This window comes from Schistocerca americana, chromosome 1 (assembly GCF_021461395.2).
Source record: "Schistocerca americana isolate TAMUIC-IGC-003095 chromosome 1, iqSchAmer2.1, whole genome shotgun sequence".
Classification (NCBI taxonomy): domain Eukaryota; kingdom Metazoa; phylum Arthropoda; class Insecta; order Orthoptera; family Acrididae; genus Schistocerca; species Schistocerca americana.
This window is the reverse complement of record NC_060119.1, coordinates 869,432,050-869,456,445: the sequence shown is the minus strand read 5'-3', so window position 1 is coordinate 869,456,445 and position 24,396 is coordinate 869,432,050. Positions and strand designations below refer to the sequence as shown.

Here is a 24,396-nt window from a genome sequence, read left to right as displayed (position 1 = left end):
CTGTCACATAGCATCGGGGCAAAGATTTCACGACAAAGAGAACACATCAGTAATGTAAGCACACTGTTTCTGTACGTAATATCTATGAATTGGCGCCAGCATAATGTATCCATGGTTTAAATAGTTTATTACAATAGAAAAACCATATGATGCCTTTGAATTTTCGTAATTTTATACACAACCTTCGTAGAGCATATTGTGATTAGGTGTTCATAAAATAACACGTATGCAATGTATGAAAGCTTAAGCCCGGTCCACACGCAACGACCTGTCTGCTCAGACGTCTGCACAGACATCGGCGCTGATGTATGTACATGCAAAAGATCGCTGCAAATGTGGTGTGTTCACACGACACAAACCCCAATCTACTACTCGCCCGCCATCTGTCGGTGTAGAAAAGAAATATCGGTGGCAAGCGACTACGCTCCCCGTAAACGTAAAAAATTAATTCAGATATTTTGAAATATAGAAATGGATGAAGTTCTGTTGTGGTCTATGTTCGCAACTTGTGTTGCAAAAAACATTCAGACCAACCGCAGGAAACAGAGAAAGCGGTCAAAATGGTGTAGACAGTGGCTGCTAAAGCGAAAGCAGTTTTCTCACGTAAATTTACTGCGAGAGTTGCAGGGCGAACCTAACGACTGGCGAAATTATAAACTTGAACCTGGAGAATATTGACACTGTGGTATTAACTTGCTCTGTTTTACACAACTTTTTGCGCAGAAGAAACCCGCAGTTTTACACACCATATGAGTCACTGGACCGCGAAAACATCAACCAATGTTCTTTTGAACTGGGCGAAAGATGTGACGAAGAAATTATGCACGCCCTGCAACGTTGAAGGAGTGGCCAAATGTTTGAAAGCACAAAAACTGTTAGAAATAAATATAAACATTATTTCAGTACTACTGGAGCTGTTCCATAGCAGGATGGATTAGTATCGTAATAAACTTTGTTTTGTAAAACATGGACAAGTATATTCATGTTTCTTTTTATAATGGCAGTTAATTTTCTATTTTGTTTGCACACAAATATATTCTTTTGAATAAACTTTTGATAAACGTATGTGAAATATATTGGTTTACATTACCTCGTGTTCCATTTCCTCGCACTCCAATTTCATCTTCAATTGTACTCCTGCTTGGTCTTGGCGTTTCTTGATCACAAAGAAAGCCAAGCAGATCAAAATACCATAGTGTTGGCTGGTATACTTGATCTACTCCTACACCAGATCCTCTAGATTTCTGAACTTTTTTCCGGTAAACAGTTCGCAACGAATTTTTTTTTATTACTATTTCTCTGTTTGCCGAGGTGACAACTGCCCTTCAATTTTTCAGTTAGAACATTGTATGCTGCTGTCTTTATGTCTCGGTCACCATATTCTTTACTTTTAATCTTCCACGAACATAGGTGGATTCTATACATTTCAATGAATTCACTTACAAACTCTCGAGAACACTGACGAGTATCAGCCATTTTAATGCCCTGTGCGCACAAATACAAACACTAGACTGAGCAACCACCTCTTTCGCGCCAGATTTACGACGATCTCCTGTCCACACGCTCCAACTTGTCTGCGCAGATGTGGTTTGAACCCATAGATTTGAGAGGTTTCGCTCAAACCTCCAACTCCAACTTCCAGGTTTGCACACACCTCAGGTTGGTGCAAATCTTCTGTCCACACGCAACGATCTGTCTGCGCAGATGTGATGTGCGCAGACATTTGCGCAGACAGATCGTTGTGTGCGGACGGGCCTTTAAGATGTCCAGAATGACTTAAGCCGATTCACACTAGATGTCAATGGAACATGTTGAAGCAGCACCTCTATAGGGAGTGCTGATTGAAGTAACGTCGGTCTCATAATTATGCTTTGATTTGTTTTCCATCTGTTTTCTGTACGTGATTTTTTCTGTGTTTTTTCTTTTGTCGGTACCTGTTCTTCATGATTGCACTGTGGGTAGTAATTGTAAATGCGATAAGTAATAAATTGATGATATTTATCTAGATACCTGGTAATTTCTAGCTTAGCAAACAGATTATGGACCCAGGTGCCATCTTTTACAGTACAACAAATAAAAATTGAAAAACTTATTAATTCGATACATAATTCACAGTCATGGCTCAAGAGAAGTACAGGATACCATTCTATGATTGGCACGAACTTCAGACACTGAAAATTTAGGATTGAAACATGTAAGATGAAATTATTGAGTTCTGTGGAAAATCCCTAAACAGAAGTGGTGGGGTCTACTCAGTACGACAGCTGAATAACGTGTACAGAAGGAATCTCTTGTGGGAGAAGTTAGCAAAAACGATGGGATGTGTAAGTTACTAATAACCCAAAGAATTTCACACAGTTACTTGGAGTATGCCAAGCACAAGGAAAGTGCCTATGATCTGTAGAATTCATTTACTCAAACTTCTGCATGGATAGGTATGTCTAATCAACTTTTATCAAGAAAGATTCTTTTGGCAATGAAGTTTAATGTAAATGACGATACTGCTGAAAATCATTTTCTGAAGTTTGATGATATCTGACCAACTGAGTTATCGTGACTTGAAAGCATTTTGTGGTAATAGTGAAGAAACTGATATAATGCACAGTTTGCTACTAACAATGCCTGTAGAATACAAATTTGTTTTACTGCTCTGGAAGCCTCATCAACTGAGTAGTTGAAACTGAGTTTTGTAAAGTGCAGATGAAGAAGCAAAACTTAATACAGTAATTCTAAACCATAACAAAAGGTCATTAAACCAAATGTCTTTGCTGACAGCATTTGTCTTGCAGCAAGCTTAAAGGAAATATAAAGTGACAACTAAGTCTCAATGTATGTATAATGAAAACAAAGCTCTATTTAAATACCTGTTGCTGGTGTAAAAACCAGGTCATATTTGGGCACAATGCAAAGTTACATTGCCAAAAATAGCATAAAACTGACAACTCTGCAAATGTAGTGAACATTTGCAAGAAATATATGAAAGTGTAGATAAGTTCTCTTTCACAGCTGTTATTAGATGTTTTACTGATGATAAAGTACAGTGGTACCTAGATTCGAAGGCAACACAACACTTGGTTAATGAATCTGTTCCTTTCATGAATGTGAAAGAACTGGAAAATCCAATACGAATAAAGGTTGCCAAAATACATAAATCTTTGTTTCCAGAAAGGTAAGAGAAGCTGAAGTTGAAAACACTGTTTGTGGTAAGAAATTTCAAATATCTATATAAGTTGCTCTTGTAGTGTCAGATTTACGAAATACTTTATTGTCAATGTGTAAACTAGATAGCTGGCTACTGCATTGTTTTTGAAAATTCAGTAGGTTCAACTCAAAAGGGTGATAAAGCTATAGCTGTAGCTCAAAGAAAATATTCAGGCATGTATAACCTTTTCTTCAAACGTACCAAGTGTTCTATGTTTAGTGATTGTGTTTCAGACAGTGATGTAGACTTATGACTCAATGCTTAGGACATTTGAACCTTGAAAATATGAGGAAAAATATCTAGCAGAGGTACTGGCTGAAATAAAGTTTTCTGAACTTGTAAATAAATGTTTTACCTGCATAGAGGGTAAACAATGACCACTTATTCAGTTCCGTGTTCAAACCAAATGACAGCTTGATCAGTTACACAGCGATGTGCTTGGTGCTGTAACGCCATCTCTTTTTATGGAAAGAAATATATAGTGACTTTCACTGTTGATTATACACACTTTACAGCTGCCTATAGTCTTCAATCAAAGGCAGAAGCATTTCGATATTTTAAAGTATGCTGTAGAATGGCTACAGCTCATTATAACATGAAAACCAGCAGATTTAGATGTGACAATGGTAGTGAATACGTTTCAAAGGTAATGTTGAAACTCTTTGAAGTTGAGTAAAATGGAGCGCCAGAACGACTAAATCGTACTATCATTGAAAAGACTCATTGTAAGATTCCTGGTTGCAAACTTGGAAAGAAATTTTGGCTGGAGATGGTATTGGCAACTGTTTCTATCATTGCCTGTAATCCTGCTTCACCTTTAGAAGGAGAAATTCTAGCAAACCCTATGGTATGGAAGGAAGCTAAATTTGAAGAAAACACATCTGTCTGGATGTGTTCTATACTTGCACTTTCTGAAGGAACTATTCACATGTAAGTGTGTCACCAAGTCATTAAAATGTTTCATAACTGGGTATTGTCCCAATGGTTACAGATTATGGTGTCCCAAACAATGTAAGATTGTATTTTGAAGGTATGCAATTTTTTAAGAAGCTAAGTTTCTATTTGTATGAACAAGTAGCGATGATTGGATCTTGAAAGAGGCTGTTCAAATGGACAACATAATGCAGAACGATGTAGAAAATCAAGGACATCAGAATGAAACTAACTTTGAGGAAACTGAAAAAAACTATTGAACATATTTAGAGCCTATGACTTCAGAAGAAATTAAGGAAGCGCAACCTCCACGTAAAACTAATATATCAAGAAGAAAACCTAGATACTCGGAGAATTATGTAGTGTTAGCCTTGAATGCAGAAGCGTTTGTGGAAAATTTACCTCAGAATTTTGAATGTGAAGAGTCAGTATGATTAAGAGGAATGGACAACAGCAATAACATCTACATCTACATCTATACTCTGCAAACAACTGTGAGATGCATGGCAGAGGGTACATCCCAATGTACCAGATGTTACGGTTTCCTCCTGCTCCATTCATGTACAGAGTGCAGGAAGAATGATTGATTGAATGCCACTGTGAATGCTGTAATTATTCTAATTTTATCCTCATGATCCCTATACGAGTGACACATAGGAAACTGTAGTATATTCCTAGAGTCATCATTTAAAGCTAGTTCCTGAAAATTTGTTAATAGACTTCCTCAGGGCAGTTTACATCTATCTTCAAATGTCTTCCAGTTTAGTTCCTTCAGTATGTCTGTGACACTCTCCTATAGATCAAACAAGTCTGTAACCATTTGTCCTGCCCTTCTCTGTATACATTCAATATCCCCTGTTAGTTCTATCTGGTATAGGTCCCACACACTCGAGCAATATTCCATAACCAGTCCCATGATTAATTTGTAAACAGTCTCCTTCGTAGAATGATTGCACTTCCCCAGTATTCTACCAATACACCGAAGTCTACCACCTGCTTTTCCCATGATTGAGCTTATATGACATTCCATTTTATATCCCTACAAAGTGTTACACACAGGTATTTGCATGAGTTGGCGAATTCCAGTGATGACTCATTGATACTATAGTCATAGGATACTACATTTTTTTCGTTTTGTGAAACGCATGGTCTTACATTTCTGAATGTTTGAATCAAGTTGTCAATCTTTGCACCACTTTGAAATCTTATCAAGATCTGACTGAATATTTAAGCAGCTGCTTATAGATAGTACTTCATCATAAATAACTGCATCATCTGCGAATGTCTGAGATTATTAATATTGTCTATGAGGTCATTAATATACAACATGAACAGCAAGGGTCCCAACAACCTTCCCTGCATCACACCTGAAGTTACTTCTACATCTGATGATGAATCTCTATCTCCAAAACACCAAAAAGAAAAAAACAAATAAATAAAAAGGGAAGAAAGGCCTCAATCCAGTCACAAATTTCATTTGATACCCCATATGATCACAACTTTTACAATAAGCATGGGTGTGGTACTGAGTCTGATGCTTTCTGCAGATCAAAAAAATACTGCATCTACCTGGTTGCCCTTATCCAAAGCTTTCAGTCTGTCATTTGAGAGAAGTGCGAGTTGAGTTTCACATGAGTGATATTTTTGGCAACCATGCTGGTTGGATTTGAGGAGGTCATTCTGCTCAAGATACTTCACTCATTATGTTTGAGCTCAGAATATGTTCTAGGATTCTACAGTAAATCAATGTCAAGGATATTGGACAGTAGTTTTGTGGGTAACTTCTACTGTCCTTCTTGTAGAGGGATGTAATCTGTGGCTCTTTCCAAGAACTGGGCACTGTTTTTTGTTCAGAGGAGCTACGATAGACTATAGTTAGAAGAGGGTGTAACTCAGCCACAAATTTAGTACAGAATCTGGCAGAGACTCCACTGAGCGTTGGAGCGCTGTTCAGTTGTAACGATTTCAGCTGTTTCTCAACACCACTGACACTAATACTTCTTTCATTCATCTTTTCAGTGGTATGAGAAATTTGGGCACTTCTCCTGAGTTTTGCTTTGTAAAGGAATGTTTGAAAATAGAGTTAAGCATTTCAGCTTTTGCTTTACTACACTCAGTTTCAGTTCCCATCACATTCTTTAGGGACTGGGCACTAACTGTGGTGCCACTAACAGTCTTTACATATGGCCAGAAGTTCTTCGAGTTTTATGAAATATCATTTGGCAATATTCTGATATGGTAGTCACTGGAGGCGTCGCACATCACTCTCTTGACACCCAAATACTTTTCATTCAGCATCTCTCTATCTGTAGCTCTACGCTTTGTTTTACACCTATTACGCTGTAATGTCTGCTTCTTCAGAAGTTTCTTCATGGTGAGTGTATGCCATGGAAGTTCTCTCCCATTATGAACTGTTCTGCTGGGTACCTATCTATCCAGCGCTTTTTTTTCTTAAAGGGTGTCTGCTCTTCACGCCCACATCGACATGGTGACTATCTCAAAAGACCTACTTTCACCCTTGTATTTATTAGCTACTAATCGAGGATTTCACAGGATATGGGGCTGTGATGTTGTCCAAATGTCTGGGTATTGTTACTCTCTAATATGGTTGCATCGAGGAGATAGATAATGTACGAAAAGGAACTGAAGGGTAGTTGTTTCAGTAGCAAAGGGGAAAAAGTGCCAAGACAAGCGCCAAGGGAAGGAAACCTCTGTGATAGTCTGGATGAGTAGTAAGAGCAGTAGTGGATTTCTTGCTGCCTGCAGCAGATCATGCAAGGATAGATTATGTTAGTAATGGGTATCATGCATTGATACCGTGTCAGAGCCAAAGGTTGTTATAGCAAGAGCAATCCAGTGTAGCAATGCAGTGTGGTGCTATGAACATTCAGGTGTGCAGTGTCATTGGTGACTTGGTGCAATATTAGGCCTACGTCAACCAGCGGCATCTCCCTGGTGTTCGGCGTCTTCGTTACTGCATGGCACCGTTCTTCTGCATGTGGTCCTCGAGCAGTCCCCTCTGCTCACGGAGCATCGCTACTGATACTTCTGTGAGATGCACGCCAGCTTCTCACGCTTTGGCGATGGCTGCTGCTCTTCTCTCTTTGTCGGTGGTCGCCCCTGTGGCGTTAGGCGTTGCTGCCATAGTCAGAAGGGTGATGGGCGTCTTCTTGTTGGCGCCTGTCTGTTGCACTGCTGCTGGTGAAGCACTCGAATAATGGCTGTCTTCTTGGCGGCGCCTGTGTCCTGCATTGCTGCTGGTGCAGTCACCGGATTAGGCACCAATCTAACTGCTTGGAGGACGCAAAGCTCTGCATGAAGTTGCCATAGGGCCTCCTCCTTCTCAACAGCCAGAGCAGCCATGAATGTGGCCCTCTCTGCCACCATGGCGGCTTTAAGGACCGTGACTGCTTGGCTGACGACATCACACATAACTGCATGCGTGTTCTAGGTCGTCTGTTGCTGTGTCGTCTTGTCTGGTCTAGGTTCTTGCCTCACCTCCTCCCGCCTGCTGCCGATCCTCCCTACCGCTGGTGGGGCATTCAGGCCAGTCGTGGACGGCGGGAACCGCCGCCAGTTCTTCTTCCTGCTCCCCTGGATTCTTCGTCGCCTGACGCGAACCTTTTCTTCTCCTGCATGATTTTACGGTTGGGGCCGTCATCCTGCACTGGTCTGGTTGCGGCTTGAGAAAGTCAGGCAGCCTCGCCAATGAGGCCCGCAGCATTGAGCACACGTCGGAGTATCTTGCTTGCTCCTGCCGCAAGCACGACTGGCGTGTTTTCTGGAGCACTTGATACACTTCGCGCTGTTGCGGAAGTATTTGGCCACATGCCCGACTTCCTGGTGCCTGAAGCACTGTGGGTTTGTACCTAGGTCAGGCAGGAGGGCTTCGAACTTGCCAGGGAAAGCTAGTTGCTTCTGCAGGTCGAGGATGCCGTCCGAATTGTCGGACGCGTGCATGGTGACAATGAAGAGCTGCAGCTACTAGCGGTTGGTCTTGTTATGCAGTTAGACTGACGCATCACTGAACCCTGCTTGTCGCTGTCCTTCTGCTCTGTGTTTGGCCATGTTCGTCACCTGCAGTTCGATAGTGATGTTGTCGCCCATGGACGAAACAACTACTTTTTGGTTGCAGCAGCCAGTAATGATGTCATACAGTGTTGTCCATGCTGTGTCTCTGCACTGAATGTAGAGAGGCGGGGCAAGTGTAAGGTCAACTTCTTCTTCTCTTTTCTTTTGCCGTTTCCGATAGGCGCTTTTGGCAATCCGAACGATCGATCCATCCTTAACAGTGTTGGTTTTCACGTGCGGTGAGCTGCTGGCGCGACAGATACGACAATCGTCTCCTCAGAAGCGTAACATCACAGGCGAGCCTTGTCAGCTCTCTGTCAACCCATGTAAGCGAGAGCGACTGCTTGAGCCGAACGTGCCAGCTGCGTGGCCGAGCGGTTCTAGGCACTTCAGTCCGGAACCGCGAGACTGCTACGGTCGCAGGTTCGAATCCTGCCTCGGGCATGGATGTGTGTGATGTCCTTATTTTAGTTAGGTTTAAGTAATTCTAAGTTTAGGTGACTGATGACCTCAGATGTTAAGTCCCATAATGCTCAGAGCCATTTGAACTATGTTTTGAGCCGAATGTACTATGTATCCAGTGCATAGTCAACTATTCTTTTGTACATGAGCGAATAGTTCCTCTACATGTTCCTGGCCTGTGCTGAAAGTTTCAAGTTCCTCACTGAGATATGACGCTACTGTTATTTTATGTGGTTTTCTAAACATATACATCTATCTGCTTGTTGTAGTTGTCCCTTGTGCTATGGTAATGATAGTTGTCACAACTTCATCCTGTTCACTGATACCAGTTTCAATGTGGACATCTGCAAAAAGGTCAGGTCTTTTTGTTGCCATTACGTCCAGAATATTACCATAATGAGTAAGGTTCGTAAATATCTGTTCTAGGCAGTTTTCAGGAAAAAATTTAGTAATCACAGGATGTCTTATCACGCCCACCACTAACAAAATACAAATTTTTCTAATTAATTTTTGTATGATTAAAGTCTCCTGGATGATGAAAGTCTCCATCAGTGGTTCTAATATGACTGGGGAACTTACGCACAAGTGAACTGAGATTTTCTCTAAAGTTTTTGGTCACATTAGGAGATGAGTCTGGTGGGTGATAGAAGGAATAAATTATCATTTTATGCCCACGCCTGATACTGAGTCTTGCCCAAACAATCTCACATGTAGCTTCAGTTTCTATCTCAGTGGATTTGATGGTGGATTTGAGTTTCTTCTCTACTGTGACAAATACACCACTCCCATTTTGTCCATCCTTTCGATGTACACTTAAATTTCCCACAATAATCTCACAGCTGTAAATTTCAGTTTTCAACCAGCTTTCTGTACCTAGTATTATATGAGCTTGACTGCTTTTCCTTTTCATGAGTGCTTCAAATTCTGGCACTTTATTGTGAATGCTTCAACAGTTTACCATTAGTATTTTAATACTCTCGCCATTGGGAGGCATTTCTTTAGATTTTACGCTGATACTTCTAGCTTTTCTACAGCTACCCTTTTCTGGACTGGATGGAGAGCCGCATAATCTAAAAAAAAGCTTGTGTGAACCCATCTCACGATCAGCTACCTGAGTAGCAGCCTCTGATGTGTAGTGCACACCTGACCCATTTAGGGGTACCCTACAATTCTCAATCCCATGACGCAAGTATGGGAAATCAGGACCTAGCTTGTCACAGAATCTTTGAAGTCTTTGGATCAGTTCCTCCACTAGACTCAGAACCAAAGGGCCATGATCAGTTCTTTGGACAATGCTGCAAATTGTGAGCTTCGCTGAAACTACGTTTGCAAGATTGGTATTCTCAACCTCCTTTGCCAGTTGCTAGAGTGAATCAAGAATAACCTTGGAGCCCAGATGACAGACATCGTTTGTTCCAACATGCACCATAATGTGGAGTTCATTGTACCCTGTTTACTCAACAGCTGCTGAAATAGCCTCTTCAACATGTTGAATGAGGCCTCCAGGTATACACAGTGGCTGCACTTGGGTCCTTTCCTGTCTCTTGTTGCCATTTCCCTAAGGGGTACAATCATTCGCCATATGTTTGAACTGTAAACGATTAATAGGTCCTTACCCTCTGGCGTTTGTCTACTCTTGACACAGGCAAAAGAAGTTTCCCAAAAACAGGTGAAGTGAGTCCCACTGGCTCAGTTTCAGTTTCAGTGAAAGACAACACCTCAGACCTGTTGGTTAGGGTGCTCGATACAACACCCTGAGTGCTTCCTGGTCCCTGTCCACCATGTACAGGACGCCTAGATCTACCATTGACAAGACATTCGCAGTCAAGTGGACGAAAGAGACAGATCCTGCACTTTGTGCAGAGAAGACAGAGTCCAGAGGAGAGGGTAATACTTGAGGTACCTCTGGTACCAGTACCACAGGTACATGAATCTTGTGTGCTCTTCCAACACACTGATTAGAGCAGCTGACAATAGTCTGGCAGTAGTCAAGGGGATTTCCAGCTGCCTATGAATGTCACCCAACTCATCCCATGTTTGAGAACAGCATTCAGAGTGGAGCTGAATTTTGGCTGGTGCATCATATTACAAGGCAGTCATCAAAGAACTTTGAATTAAGCCTGCTGATTATTTTTTAATCTGTTGAGCTAAAAAGTTGCTGATTCCCTATAACAAATGAATCAAATACTCTAAACGAGATCTCTATTAAGGCAACACAAAAACCCGTGGTAAAAATGGGTAGTTTCTAAAACGTTTTGTGGTTAGTTATAGTTGTTAGCAAACTCGAGAACAGAGTAATTTACAATAAATGCAGATGATATATAGGGCTACTCCTCTTTAAGGGAAGACTAGATGTGACACAATATGTTAGTTAGTATATCTACTACAGTAACTAAATCAAAAACGTCAATTTACTACAAACTGCTCGTAGATTATGCAAGGATAATGGTAACTTCCGAAAATTATAAAAAAACGCACGTTTATTTCCGTTGGTGTACAATGACATTCATGAGTGATGTGTTCTTTGGCAGAACTGTAAACCACAAATGTTGATTTGCTATGAAACAAATTACGTATCCAAAACATTTGTGCCAGTAACTCACGAAAAAATAGTTTTGTAAGTCTTCAAAAATTCTAAAAAATAACTTATTTCTCATGCAATGGTACAATGAAATTAAAGGATAATTGTTTTGAACGAGGATAGACCTACTGTTCTCAAAAATTTTAAAAGATCACAATTAAGTTTGTTTACGCATGTAATTGACGATAATAGTACGAGTTTATCGTGGCACTCGCGAATGTTCGAAATCTCACAATGTATCGCAAAATAAACGGGTATTAATACAATTAATGAAAGATTATGCAGAAGCAACGCAAACAGTAAAATATGCGAATCTAGAACTTCAATTCGACACATGAATCTGGTACGCGCGATCTCACACAAAGGAAAATTACGAAATCGGCTTTTATATATAAATAAACGTGCCTATTGCACTGATTTTTCGCTTAGCAGTTTCTCTGTACACTTCTGCACTGGTGTACTGAAGAAGAACATTGCAGTGCAAGTTTCTCTCGGTGAAAATCGTTAAAATGTGCAGCAGCACCAACAAAGCACATCTCCCGCCTGTTGCAGCTAACAATGCCACTTGAAGGAAGAAATGGACTACCTCTCATGTCGTGGGAATTGGACTTACCCACAGCTTCCAGTAGATAAAAGAGCCATCGACAAAAAGCGCGTATTCAACGTAAAAAGAGGTGCATCTGGAATCAATAAAAGGTATATGGCACATTCGGTTACTAAAGGCCGCGCTCAGGTAGAGGGATATGACTACTGAGGAGATATATGCTCCAGTTACTCGACTCACAGCAATGAAAACCTTTCTTAGTGTGATGACTTAACATGATTTTTTTGTGGAGCAAATGGATATACATAATGACTTCCCACATGAAGAACTGATGGAAGAATTTGATATGAGAGTTCCTCAAGGTGTAAATATTAAGGAAGGACTTGCATGCAAACTCAATAAAGCTTTTTATGGACTCAGACACCAAGAACTTGGACATCTACATTTGACAATTTTATGTAGGAAACTGAGTTTTGACAATCCAAAGTTGAAAGATATCTCCATGTTGAAAGCACTGTTGGTTATAATACTTACTTGTAACTGTATGTAGATATCATAATTGCTGAGAATTACAAAAACAAAATCATTAATATTAAGAAGAAGTGATAATTAAAATTTGAAATGTGAGAATTTGGAGATTCATCATTCCTTGGAATAAATATACACAGGACCAAAATCAAAATGTTTCTATTAGTCAACGTGTTTATCTTGAAAAATTATTGAAAAGATTGAACATGGAAGACTGTAAGCCCTGTAAAACACCAATGGAAGCCAAGCCTAGTGAAAAAGCTTGTGTGAATGGCTGTAAATAAATCATATAGATAATTAATAGGTTGTCTGATGTATATAATGACAGCTACAACACCTGACGTAAGTGCATTAATCAACTATTTTAGTATACATAAAAATAATCCACCATGATTCTACTGGAAAGGTTTGAAACGAATGCTTGATGTTCATCTGTGTTACAAAAAGGGATAAATAAATGCTCTTCTCTGCTATGTTGATTCTGACTAGGGACCTGAAGAAGAAAGAATTCAACAACAGGACACATACGCCAAGTTTTTGGAAATACTCTTTGTTGGTCTACAAAGAGACAGACATATGTTCACTATAGTCAAAAGAAGCAGCTTAGGTAACAGCTGGAGCAGACAGTCTGTTAATGAGGGATCTTCTTGAAGAATTTAAAATATTTGTGAAAACTTCAACAGTTCATGAAGATAATAATCAGTCATGCCTCTTGGCTAGGATCAAAAGTAGTATCAGTTCTTATCAGCATAATAACTGATATGTACTGCATCGGACTTATCAGATATGATACATCTGTTAGAGAATCGGAAAAATAAAGAACTGAATCACGTGAATATTTAATGCCATTTCGTAAGTCAGCTGCATAACAAAGGACATCTGAATGTGAATATGTTAGCTCTGAAGAACAAGTGGCAAATATTTTAACAAGAGCAGCTATGAGTTACGGATCAGTAGACTACGCCTGAAGATGAGGGTAGTGAAATTTGAAGATACTTAATGAAATTATTAAATCTTTGTTGAAATAATAGCAAATGAATAATTACACTCAGAATTATTTTCTCTTTGTTTTCTGTAAGTGCTTTTGCCAATTTTTTCTTCTCTCTGCATCTTGTCTCCATCATTGTACTGTGATTGTAGTTGAAATTAAGATAAGTAATAAATTGCTATTACACATCTAACTACCTAGTAATTTCCAGTATTAACAAAGAACAAGATGTAACTTCAGATGACATTACAATCAATTCGCAATTGCGAATAGGGACATCAATCAGCTATAGAATGGAATTACAACGATGAAAATTTGTGCCAGACCGTGACTCCAAGCAGGATTTCCCACTTATCACGAGCAGTCGCCTTACCATTTGGCTATTCGTGAACGACGCACAGCTAGATCCAAACTTCCATATGTCGTCAACCACGCGTCCACTGAACATGCATGCATATCCAAAGGAACTTTTCATCGTAATCTGAATAACAAGGGCACTGCAAAATCGTATTTATCTGCCGATACCGGGCCTGCGACTTTCAAGTACAATGTATAAGCTGTATAGGATTATACTTAATGGATGTGCATGTACGGGTCGTAGATGCAGGGTTGACGACATATGGAAGTTTGAGTGGGGCCATGGATTGTGCACAGATAGACAAATGGTAAGGCGACCACTCGTGATAAGTGGGAAATCCGGGTCCGAGTTCTGGACCAGCACAAATCTTCATTTTCGTCATTCCATTCTACAACTGATGTTTGTCCGTATTCGCAATAGCGAATTCATTTAATGTATTTCATAACAGCTGTAGTCGCTACAGTGCCTGTTACTTTGGACATGCATGCATGTCCAAAGGATCTTTGCATCGTAATCAGAATAACACAGGTACTGCAATATCGTATTACCATCGAATGATGGAGGGTTCACATTAGACAGAACCTCAAAACGATATCAGCTCGCTTAGCCAGTACCAAATGACATTCCATTAGTTTAGAAATATACCAATCAGAAGTACCATTGGATGTAACATGTCTATTTATGATCTTTGCATACACTAAGAAATAAACAGCCAACTATTTGTGACAAGGAAGAATTATCACTGTTATCGCTCCATGTTTTTCTTGCAGCAATTTAAGCTGTCCTCTTAGGTTCCAGCCTAACTACACATTCAGAAATCATATTTATTTCATCCTTTGCTTTCAAATCAGGTGGAAGTGTAAATAACATAGAATATGGCAGAATGTAATTGTATTAATTCATAAGAAAATCGTCAAATAGTTAACGACGCCAACATGAAAACTATTTGCATACAGCAGCATACAAACCTACTTCCATCGACACTGTAGTCTACGATGTAATCCATTATGTTACATCAACATCATACAAATTTTGATTTTTCTCTTGGTCATCACAGTATCTCTGTAAGCCTTGTGTTGTTGATGTGTCATTAACTGACATTTAGTGATAAGGGCGACATGTTTGCGACAATTCTTCAGTTCTTGAAATGGCACACTGCAGGTTATAATACAAAACAGCTAAATACACCAAAATGAACAAGGCGTCTGCTGCATCGAGTCAAAGATGATATCAGTGTGGTGTAATAATCTCTGGCCCTGACCAGAAGTGGTGTAATTCTGTCATTAACATACATTTATTGAACGCACCTACCTTTGTTTGTATATTTGTTATGACATGTGCTGTGGCTGCACTCCTTTTAAAGATATACTTTGTCTGAGACACCTTGCTGAGGCCATATTGGTTTCATCTAGAGTGTACTCGGTGTGTTTTATATAATTACCACATAATAACTGAGGTCCTATTGACAAATGCTGTTCCAGATAACTAGCATATTCAGAAACTCTCGAAAGGATTCAATTTATTCATGTTAAATGTCAGGTAATGAGTTATTGGCCTTTAAAGCCAATTTGTACTGGCCGCCAAAGCACAGTTACCTCACGTCACGTCACCATCACATCCGGATGTATTCACACCGTCCATCATGTCACGGAACATCAAGTCAATTCGTGAATTGCGATCTTTGCAGGGTGATTTTCACCTGTTTTTATGTGCGAAGTGCAGTTGGAGAAACAGCTTGTATATTAGAGAGGAAAGACAAAAGCGCAAAACAACGCAGAAATAATGTGTATCCAAAAACTGTCATTACATGATACAGAAGGGGAATTTCACAGACTGTACAAGAAGCTCGAGGCCGATGAATCTGCATTTTATAAATATCTTAGGAAGTCGAAGCGCCAGATGTTTCTTTTTTTTACGTCAAATAGCATCCAGAATTACTACAAAGGACACAGTGTTATGAGCTGCCATCACATAATGTGAAAAATTGGTTTGCGTAAGGTTTAGTTGCCAGTACAGTACAGATTTTTGTGAAATAGCCACATTTCCCACAAAACCTTTTCCTTCAAGATTTATAGTGTTTTTTTACAGCTTGTATTTTGTTTTTAATAGTTCAGATGCCTTATTCGTACTGGGTTTAGCTAGTGAAACCCCATAAATATTGACTACTTATGCTTGCAAACCTGTTTCACTCACAAACCACAGAGCTATTTAACAATAAATGAGCCTGCCACAAACCATATTTAAACAACTCTAATACATTATTTGACGTATATTTTTAAAAAAATTCCACTGTCGCAGTGCCTGGAAGTTCTAGTCCATTTCTTTATGAAATACCACAGACGCCTGACAGAACATAAATTAAATAAATTCAACTTACTAATGAATGTGGTTCTACCCACAGTTTCTTTTTCATTTCAACTTGCAGCCATATTGCAAACCACCTCATAGTAAAATATTAAATATGTTACTGGTACATACAAAAATGAGCTTTATGCACGTAGCAGAGGGCAAGTAATCTAGTACACTCACGTCGTACAGTTCAGACTGCTGCTTCATTGCTTCAATTGATCTTTTGTCATTTATTGTCAAATCATAAATCTTCGCCAACGAAATAACGAAACAAAGCAAATTATAACAAATAATGAACGAAAAACAACTGACAGCAATCTAAAAACTACAATGAAACTAAATATGGGGATGTGTGCATAGTTGTGTATAGGGTAGAAATGAGCTTAAGGGTCACATGATCAACAACGAATGGAAGATGTCAACCATCGAAACTTTCTTCTTTTGAAACCTGGATGGTGTTGTGACATGACGGGATGGGTTGGGATTGCCACTATGGATGCCACCATTTGAAATGCATTGCAGAATGTTTTGATGAGGTGTAACAGGACATGACAGACAGTGTGAATTAGTCTTATAGGGTTCAGAAGATTTATGACACAAGACGAAGTTATATGTTGTATATTGTCACTATGGTGTAGTTGGTAACCTCTCAGTTATGGGAAAAGTGGTGAAATTGCGAATACAAAAACTGCCTTGGTAAATATTTCGCCTTCACTTTTCTGGAAGCTTCTGGAACTTGTCATTGTCAATAATTTGCAAGTTAACCATGAAACATGGAAATGCGAGTGAATATTCAAAACATGCTGATTATCTGGTGGAAGCAAACTACTGCTTAGAACAAAAAATGTAGAAAAGACTGACACATGAGAGAAAGAAATATAAATTGACTTAGTCTCACTGCTAACCATCTATAAACTAGAAAAAGAAATTTGAAAACTAGTTATTCTAGGAGACTTTTTCCCAGAGAAGAACATCTCCAAATAAAGCACATACGCAGACAGAATACTTTATCGTACTGGTACAGGCGTATTCCTGCTGGTGTTTTCTCTGGTTGTTTCAGCAGTTACTTTCAACAGCAAAGGAAATAAATTTGCTTTTCTGGCAGTGAACTGTAGTTTTTCGTGCAACTTAGAACACACTTCACACAACTGACACATTTATTTAGCATTGGAGGAAATTCTTAAGTACTTTTGTATTATGTACCATCATGTAAATAACAAGTGTGGAGTGGGCAGGTTCTCACTTTCAAAGAAAGAAAATAAACAGCAATAGTTTGCAAATTTCCAACGAATGAACCAACTGAACATGTAATGAGCTGCTGCTTTAATTCGTCTGCTGGAATGGCTGCGCCAGTCGTAATGATTCCTTGACAACAGAGACATCAATCGATGCCTTGGAGACAGCCAAAGTATATCTTTGAAAGAAGTGCAACCACAGTACCTTTCATAACGCATTTACAAAGGCATGTGAATTGGTTGCACAGTTGTTTCTTGAACTGTAAATTGCTGCATTTTTCCCAGTCGTTCATTGCAATCAGACACTGTCGGTCAAAGCAATCAGTTGTCTTGATTCCATTCCTCTGTCTTTTTCTAAAATCTTCTTTCTTGGATTCAATGCAGTGATGTTTAAATGTGAGTCATCAGCGACAAATGTCTTTGTGATAACTATCTTTAGGTATTAGGTTTACACATTGTACAATAATTCTTCACAAAAAAAAGACAGGTTTCTCTTCCAGTACCCTATTTCATCAATTTGTTTCGATTTGTTTAATATTCTTCACTTTCATCAATCTCTTATATAATGAAGTCTAAGTTTTTGCTTTACTTTCAGGAATAAACAATTATCTTGCACTGGAGTCCCAGAAATGACGTGTAATGTTCAATGTGCCAATAACTGAAATGTTCTTTACCTTTAGTTATGAGTTGTGCCTTTGGATGTTTCTCAAACTTCAGCTCTGTCTCTTATTGTGTTAAAATTTGTATTGCTGCACCACATTTCTACAAAATACCATGCAAAATTGCAGTTAATAATTTGTGTGTTCTCTTCACAAATACATACATTAACCAGATTACACTAACACAATTTTGATTCAATATACAGAACTGGAATGAATAACAAGAATTTTTCTAACGTTTCCATTACCTGGTTAGTTACGCTTGTGAAATCTGCATATCTTCAAGGCAGGCCAGCAATCCATGGGGTGTATAATTCCAGATCTGAGCATGTGTTTCCGCTTGTGGATTCGCTGCAACCGGTGTTCCACATTGAAGATGAGTGTCGTCCTTCTACACAGATCACCACATGCAAAATAAAAATAACATCCCTGCCCACTATTTGTTACTCTGTGTTTTATACCTTATTTTATAACTTTTAACTGTGAGATCATTTGTCGTTAAGAAGACATAGAGATATACATTACTCCTCTGGAGTTGTATGTATCAATATAATACACAAGGTTGTTATATTGTTGATTCTTCACTCTAAAACTTTGACCATTTTTGGAAAAAATTCCAGTTTATTTTATTTGTGCTACCAGTTTCATCGTTACATTACGCCATCTTCAGGTCCCACCGACATGTAGGAAAAACCACATCTCTTGTATAATCGAAATATAGGCCAGCATACAGTCACTGGTGTCCGTAGACTACGTCGTAACTTAGTGATCCCTTCGATCATCACTTGCATCACATCACCAGCATATAGTCACTGGTATCCATGGACTACTTCTGAAGTAGAACCGCTTAGCCATGGCGGCCGGCAGATTCAACACGGATTTAGGAAACACTGTTCTTGCGAAACGCATGTAGCTCTTTACTCACGCGAAGTGTTCAGTACTATTGACAGTAAATTTCAGACTGATTCCATTTTTATAGATTTCGAGAAGGCTTTTGATAATGTACAACACAAGTGGCTTGTAGTGAAAATGTGTGCTTGTGGAATATCGTCTCAGTTCTGTGACTGGTTTCGTGATTTCCTGTCAGAGAGGTCACAGTTTGTAGTAACTGACGGAAAGTCATCGAGTAAAACAGAAGTGATTTTTGGTGTTCCCCAAGGTAGTGCTATAGGCTCTCTGCTGCTCCTTAGCTACGTAATCGATTTGGGAGACCATCTGAGCAGCTGCCGTAGGTTATTTGCAGATGATTAGCGTACAGTAAAGTCATCAGAACATCAAAACAAATCGCGAAACGATTTAGAAAATATATATGTATGGTTCAAAAATTGGCAGTTGACCCTAAGCAACGAAAAGTGTGAGGTCATACACAAGGTTGGTAAAAGGAATTCGTTAAATTTGGATTACACGATAAATCAGTCAAATGTAAGTGCCGTAAATTCATCTAAGTACCTAGGAATTACAAATACGAAAAGCGTAAATTACAAATAACACATAGAAAACGTTGTGGGGAAGGCAAACTAAAGACTGCGTTTTACTGGCAGGACACTTAGAAAATGTAACAGATCTACTAAAGAGACAGATTACGCTACGCTTGTGTATCATCTTTTACAGTACTGCTGCGCGGTGTGCGATCCTTATCAAATAGGATTAACAGAATACATTGTCGCGAAATAGGGGAGAGATTGTCACTGACGGGATACAGGGTTTGAGGTGGACATCATTAAAACAAATCCTCTCACGAAATTTCAATCATCAACTTCCTCCTCATAAGGCGAAAATATTTTGTTGATGCCGACGTACATAGGGAGAAACGGTCATCATAACAAACTAAGGGAAATCAGAACTCGCACGGAAAGGTATAGGCGTCCGTTTCTCCTGCACGCTATTCGCGATTGGACTACCTGAAAATTATTGTGAAGGTGGTTCGATGAACCCTCTGTCAGGCACTTAACTGTGATTTGCGGACTACCCATGTAGATGTAGAACGCAGCAATCCCTTCGATCATCACCTGCAAATGATGATCGAAGGAATCACTGTGTTAAGAAGATGTCTCGGATACCAGTTACTGTATGCTGGCACCTATTTCGAATGTACAAGAGGTGCAATTCTTCCTACAAGTCAGCCAGGAGCCTGGAGATCGCGTATTGCTATGCTCAAACTAGTGGCACAGATACAATAAAATTGGAAATTTAGATATCTGAAGGTGTTTTGATTCGACGTTTTGTATTGAACAGCTGAGGTCCCACAGTCATCTTGTATAAAGATGGATTTACAGAGATCAGCGCCAATGGCCTTGCTGCAATGGTAACACTGGTTCCTGTCGGATCACCGAGGTTAAGCATTGTTGGGCTGGGCTAGCACTAGGGTAGGTCACCACGTATGACTGCCAAGCACTTTTGGCAAGAGGGGTGCACTCAGCCCTTGTGAGGCAGACTGAGAAGCTTCTTGATTGATAAATAGCACCTGCAGTCTCGTACACTGACATATGGCCAGGATTATGGGGTGCTGCCCACGTGCACCTGAATATCCGCACCGAGTGACACCTATGGGTTGAGGGTAAGGGGGCTGCTCGGTACTATTGGGCCTCCATGGCCTGTTCAGGTGAGGTTTCGTTTTTTTTCATAGAGATTAGCTGCAAATGTGAGAGATGTTGCATAATAGTATGTAATGGTACTTATTGCACATTTCGTGGGAAATACCGCCATGGCTGGCGGCAGGGTGGGGGTGGGGGTGCAGTGGAGAAATTAAAAATAACAGTCACTCTATCCTGAAACTGCTGTACTGATATTGAACCAAGGAGCAGGAAGGTAAATCTTGTACTTTTCAAGGAAAACTGGAGTAAGCAAGTAAAATACTACTGAGGATGAGTGTAATTTGTGGGGAGGAGATTGGCTGGGAACGTTCAGGTGTCAGAAAAGTTGAGAGAAATGGGGCATGAGCTGATAATATTGTTGTACACATCTTTTGCTAAATTGAAGTGGAGATGAATCTAACGTGGGTGGTAATCTGCATAAAACCGACTCTCAGACATCTGGCACCAATGTGCTCCTTGATAAGTTGTTCCAATCTATGTGTGACATTTGCTACAATAGGCACAGTTCGGAAGGCGGTTGTAGGAGTACAGCATGCTCTAATTCAACTCAACAAACATCAGAGAGATAACTGTTACTTCATTTTTGTTTGAATGTGACCAGTGTGCAATTTTGATAACTTCAGCATGAGTTCCTGAAGGAAATACCTCTCCTTCTTGTCATTCTGGATAGTTCTGTAACAACAGAAAATACGTGTATTGAGAGTTGTGATATCCACAATTTCCATCAATATTCAGCACAACCGATGATTTGTTGTACATACACAGCTTTATTGTCTTGTCATCATATCACCCTTGTCTACTCCCCATTTAGTCTCACTATAGTGAGCAATTACGTAAGTCTTTATTTTCGCCATCATCATTATCAATGTAATCAAGATGTTGGGATCTTAAAATTCAAACTAATGTTGTGGACCAACAATTCCTCAGCTAGCGATGTGGAGTAAAGACATATTTGTAGTGATTCTCCTTCCAGACTAAAGATGTGTTTCAACCACTTCCAGCACAAGACACTGCCTTACTCTCTCTGGTTGTCCTTCATACCTGCATATACTTGTAGATCATATAGATATTCATTTTTAGTATCTGCAGATACAAACATTTTTATTCTGCAGTTTACCAATTTTGATTTCATGTACAGTCGAAATGAGCAGTTGCCACATGGAGATCCCAGTTTTTCATCAACAGTTAGGTACTCATCAGGGCTGTAATTTGTTAGGCATACATTCACAAAGGGGCCATTCTGTGGAAAATGGTCTAACTTCAGAAAAAGTTCCCACATGACCATCACGGATTTTGCTGATATTTTGTATGAACATTCGCACATGTTCCCAATGAACGTTGGTAAATTCTTACTTTCGCCAATTTAATATTTGCAGAGGTATAGTCATTTGTTTGACCCCAATAGGCAGCTATCAACAGCGCACACGTGACTTCATGGCACTTTGAGTCATAATGTCTCACGAAATATTTGTTTTAAAGAAACAAATCCATTCCATCTTGCAGTACTTTAAGCGCTCTTAGGCGAAATAATAATAATAAAAAAGATTTCGTGAGTGATCTGCATGTGGTTAATTTGAAGCAAAAAGTCAGCCGAAAAAACAGATACTCGAAAAAAAATATGAAGTTTAACTTTTTATATCTCCAGAAATAAATAAGGAATACCCTGAAAATTTGCATGTATAACTTACGATTACAAGATCTAGAAATATAAAATATCATTCTCCTACTCCTTTGCAATAGTTTACAAATCGATGGGAAAACACGATTTTTCTAAAAAATAGTTTTTATTAGAAAGACCATATTCTAAACTACCTAAAAACTATATTTCGTTTTGCTATGCAAGCATGTCAGGCTTAAAAAAGAACGACAAGGTGGAGGTGAATTGAAAATGGCTCCATTTTCTGCTGGTACTCAAATTAAATCTGACATCTTTTATTATGTTCTACAATTGTTAATTTACTCTTTATGGAAGGTAATTTCAAAAGTCCTGATGGCTAGGAAATGACAAACCACCTGTTGGCTTCTGTCTCAGGTTCTTCGGCTGACATTCGTCTGGCGGTTTTTCTGACGTTTCGTCAGCACGCGTGGCTGGCATTGTCAAAGCTTCACCCTCCATTGCTGGTGGTGGATTGGAGTAGAGCTCGCTGCTACATATTGTATGAACCTGGTGTGCCGACGTCCAAGGGCTTTTCCGTGGTGACCTGAGCAGGCCTCCCCCTGTTACCTGCAATAGTCGTTTGCTTCAGCACGGGAATCCACGATCTGTTCACCTTGAGGTTTTCTTCTTTCCAGTTGTAGCTACTGCCACGTTTATGTATTTCTATAGCTTCTCTGAACAAGCGTGTGGGATAGCTCTTCTCTGAAGCAAGAACTTCAGTGTCAGCGAATTTTATGAGTTGTCGGTCTCACACAGTGCCTGTTCTGCCACAGCCGATTTCTCCAACTGCAGCAACCTGCCATGCCTCTTATGTTCGGTGATCTTGGTGTTGATGGATCTTCCAATCATTCCAACATAAACATTTACGCATTTACATGGTAGGTGGTCTATTCCTGATATTGCAAATGGGTCCTTTACTCCTTTACCGATTTGAGACACTGTTTAACTTTTTTGTCGGTCTATACGTAGTCTTTATGCCGTATTTGCACAATATATGGACGATTCTGTCCATCAGTCTGGGAATATATCGTAAAAAGGACGAACCCAACATTTCTTTTTTTGATGTCTCACTTCGACGACTGTTTGATTCTGTGACACTTCTTATGTAACTGATGGAGTACCCATTGTTCCTCAGAACGCTTTCCAGGTGTTGCATCTTGCGTATGAGGTACTGTGGTTCACATATTCGTCTTGCCCGCTTTTCGAGCATATTACTCATTCCTCTTTTCTGGCTCAGGTGGTGATTTGACAGTCTGTGCAGGTATCGGTTCGTGTGCATCGGTTTTCGACACACATGGTGTCCCTCGATTTCACCATCCCTCATGACCAGCACATCTTAAAAGGGTAACTCTTTGTCCTTTTCTACCTCCATGATAAATTTTATGTTTGCATGGAGGCTGTTCTAATGCCTTAGGAAGTCACTGAGCTGTTCCAAGCCATAGCTCCACCCAACAAAGGTATCATTGATGTATCTGTACCACAGTTTAGGTGACCATCACTGGACTACCCATAGCGATGCCTTCCAGCCATTCGTAGAAGTTGGTATTCCACAGAGCTTAGTGATGTCTTGCAGGAAAATGGAACCAATGTGTTCCGGAGTGTCACTGAGTGGCACTTTGCTAAACAAAGTAACAACATCAAAGGCGAGCAGACTGACGTTTGGTCCACGTATTAGTTTCTTCAGCTTCTCAATGAAATGTCCTGAGGCCTTTATGTATGTGTCAGTCTTTCCCACGTGTGGCTATAGCAGAGGAGCCAAGTTTTTCGCCAGTTTTTATACGTGGGAGAGCCAAGAGGCTAACAATCGGCCCTAATGGAACATTATTTTTATAGATCTTTGGTAATCCATACAGCCGAGGTGGTAGGGTTCCTGTGTTGCTCAGGTTTCTCTGTATGTCCGCCAACAGAGAGGACGCCTTCATTAAGCGATTTGTATTCCGTGTGATCCGTTGCGTCGCATCTGCTCTTAGTTTACGGTGCGTCGTCGGATCTAATAGGTCCCAGAGCTACCACTCATGATCTTCGTTCTTCATTGCGACGGTCGCATTATCCTTGCTTGTCAACAAATGGCCACAAAAGCCTTAACAGTTTTGTACTATGCCTTGTAAGTAGGCTGTTTATGTTTTCTTATTGGCAACGTTACGTAGCGCTCTGTATGAAAATCACTGGCTGTGCTGTGTGCAGTCTGTGGCCAGTTTGCATTGTTCTCTGCCATTGTAGTGTTGGGCAGCTGGA

The 24,396-nt window shown here is 39.8% G+C and overlaps 1 pseudogene; it reads left to right on the top strand.

Moving 5' to 3' along the window:
• Positions 1-13,017: 13,017 nt before the first annotated feature.
• On the top strand, positions 13,018-13,121 carry LOC124554706 (annotated as a pseudogene).
• Positions 13,122-24,396: the final 11,275 nt, after the last annotated feature.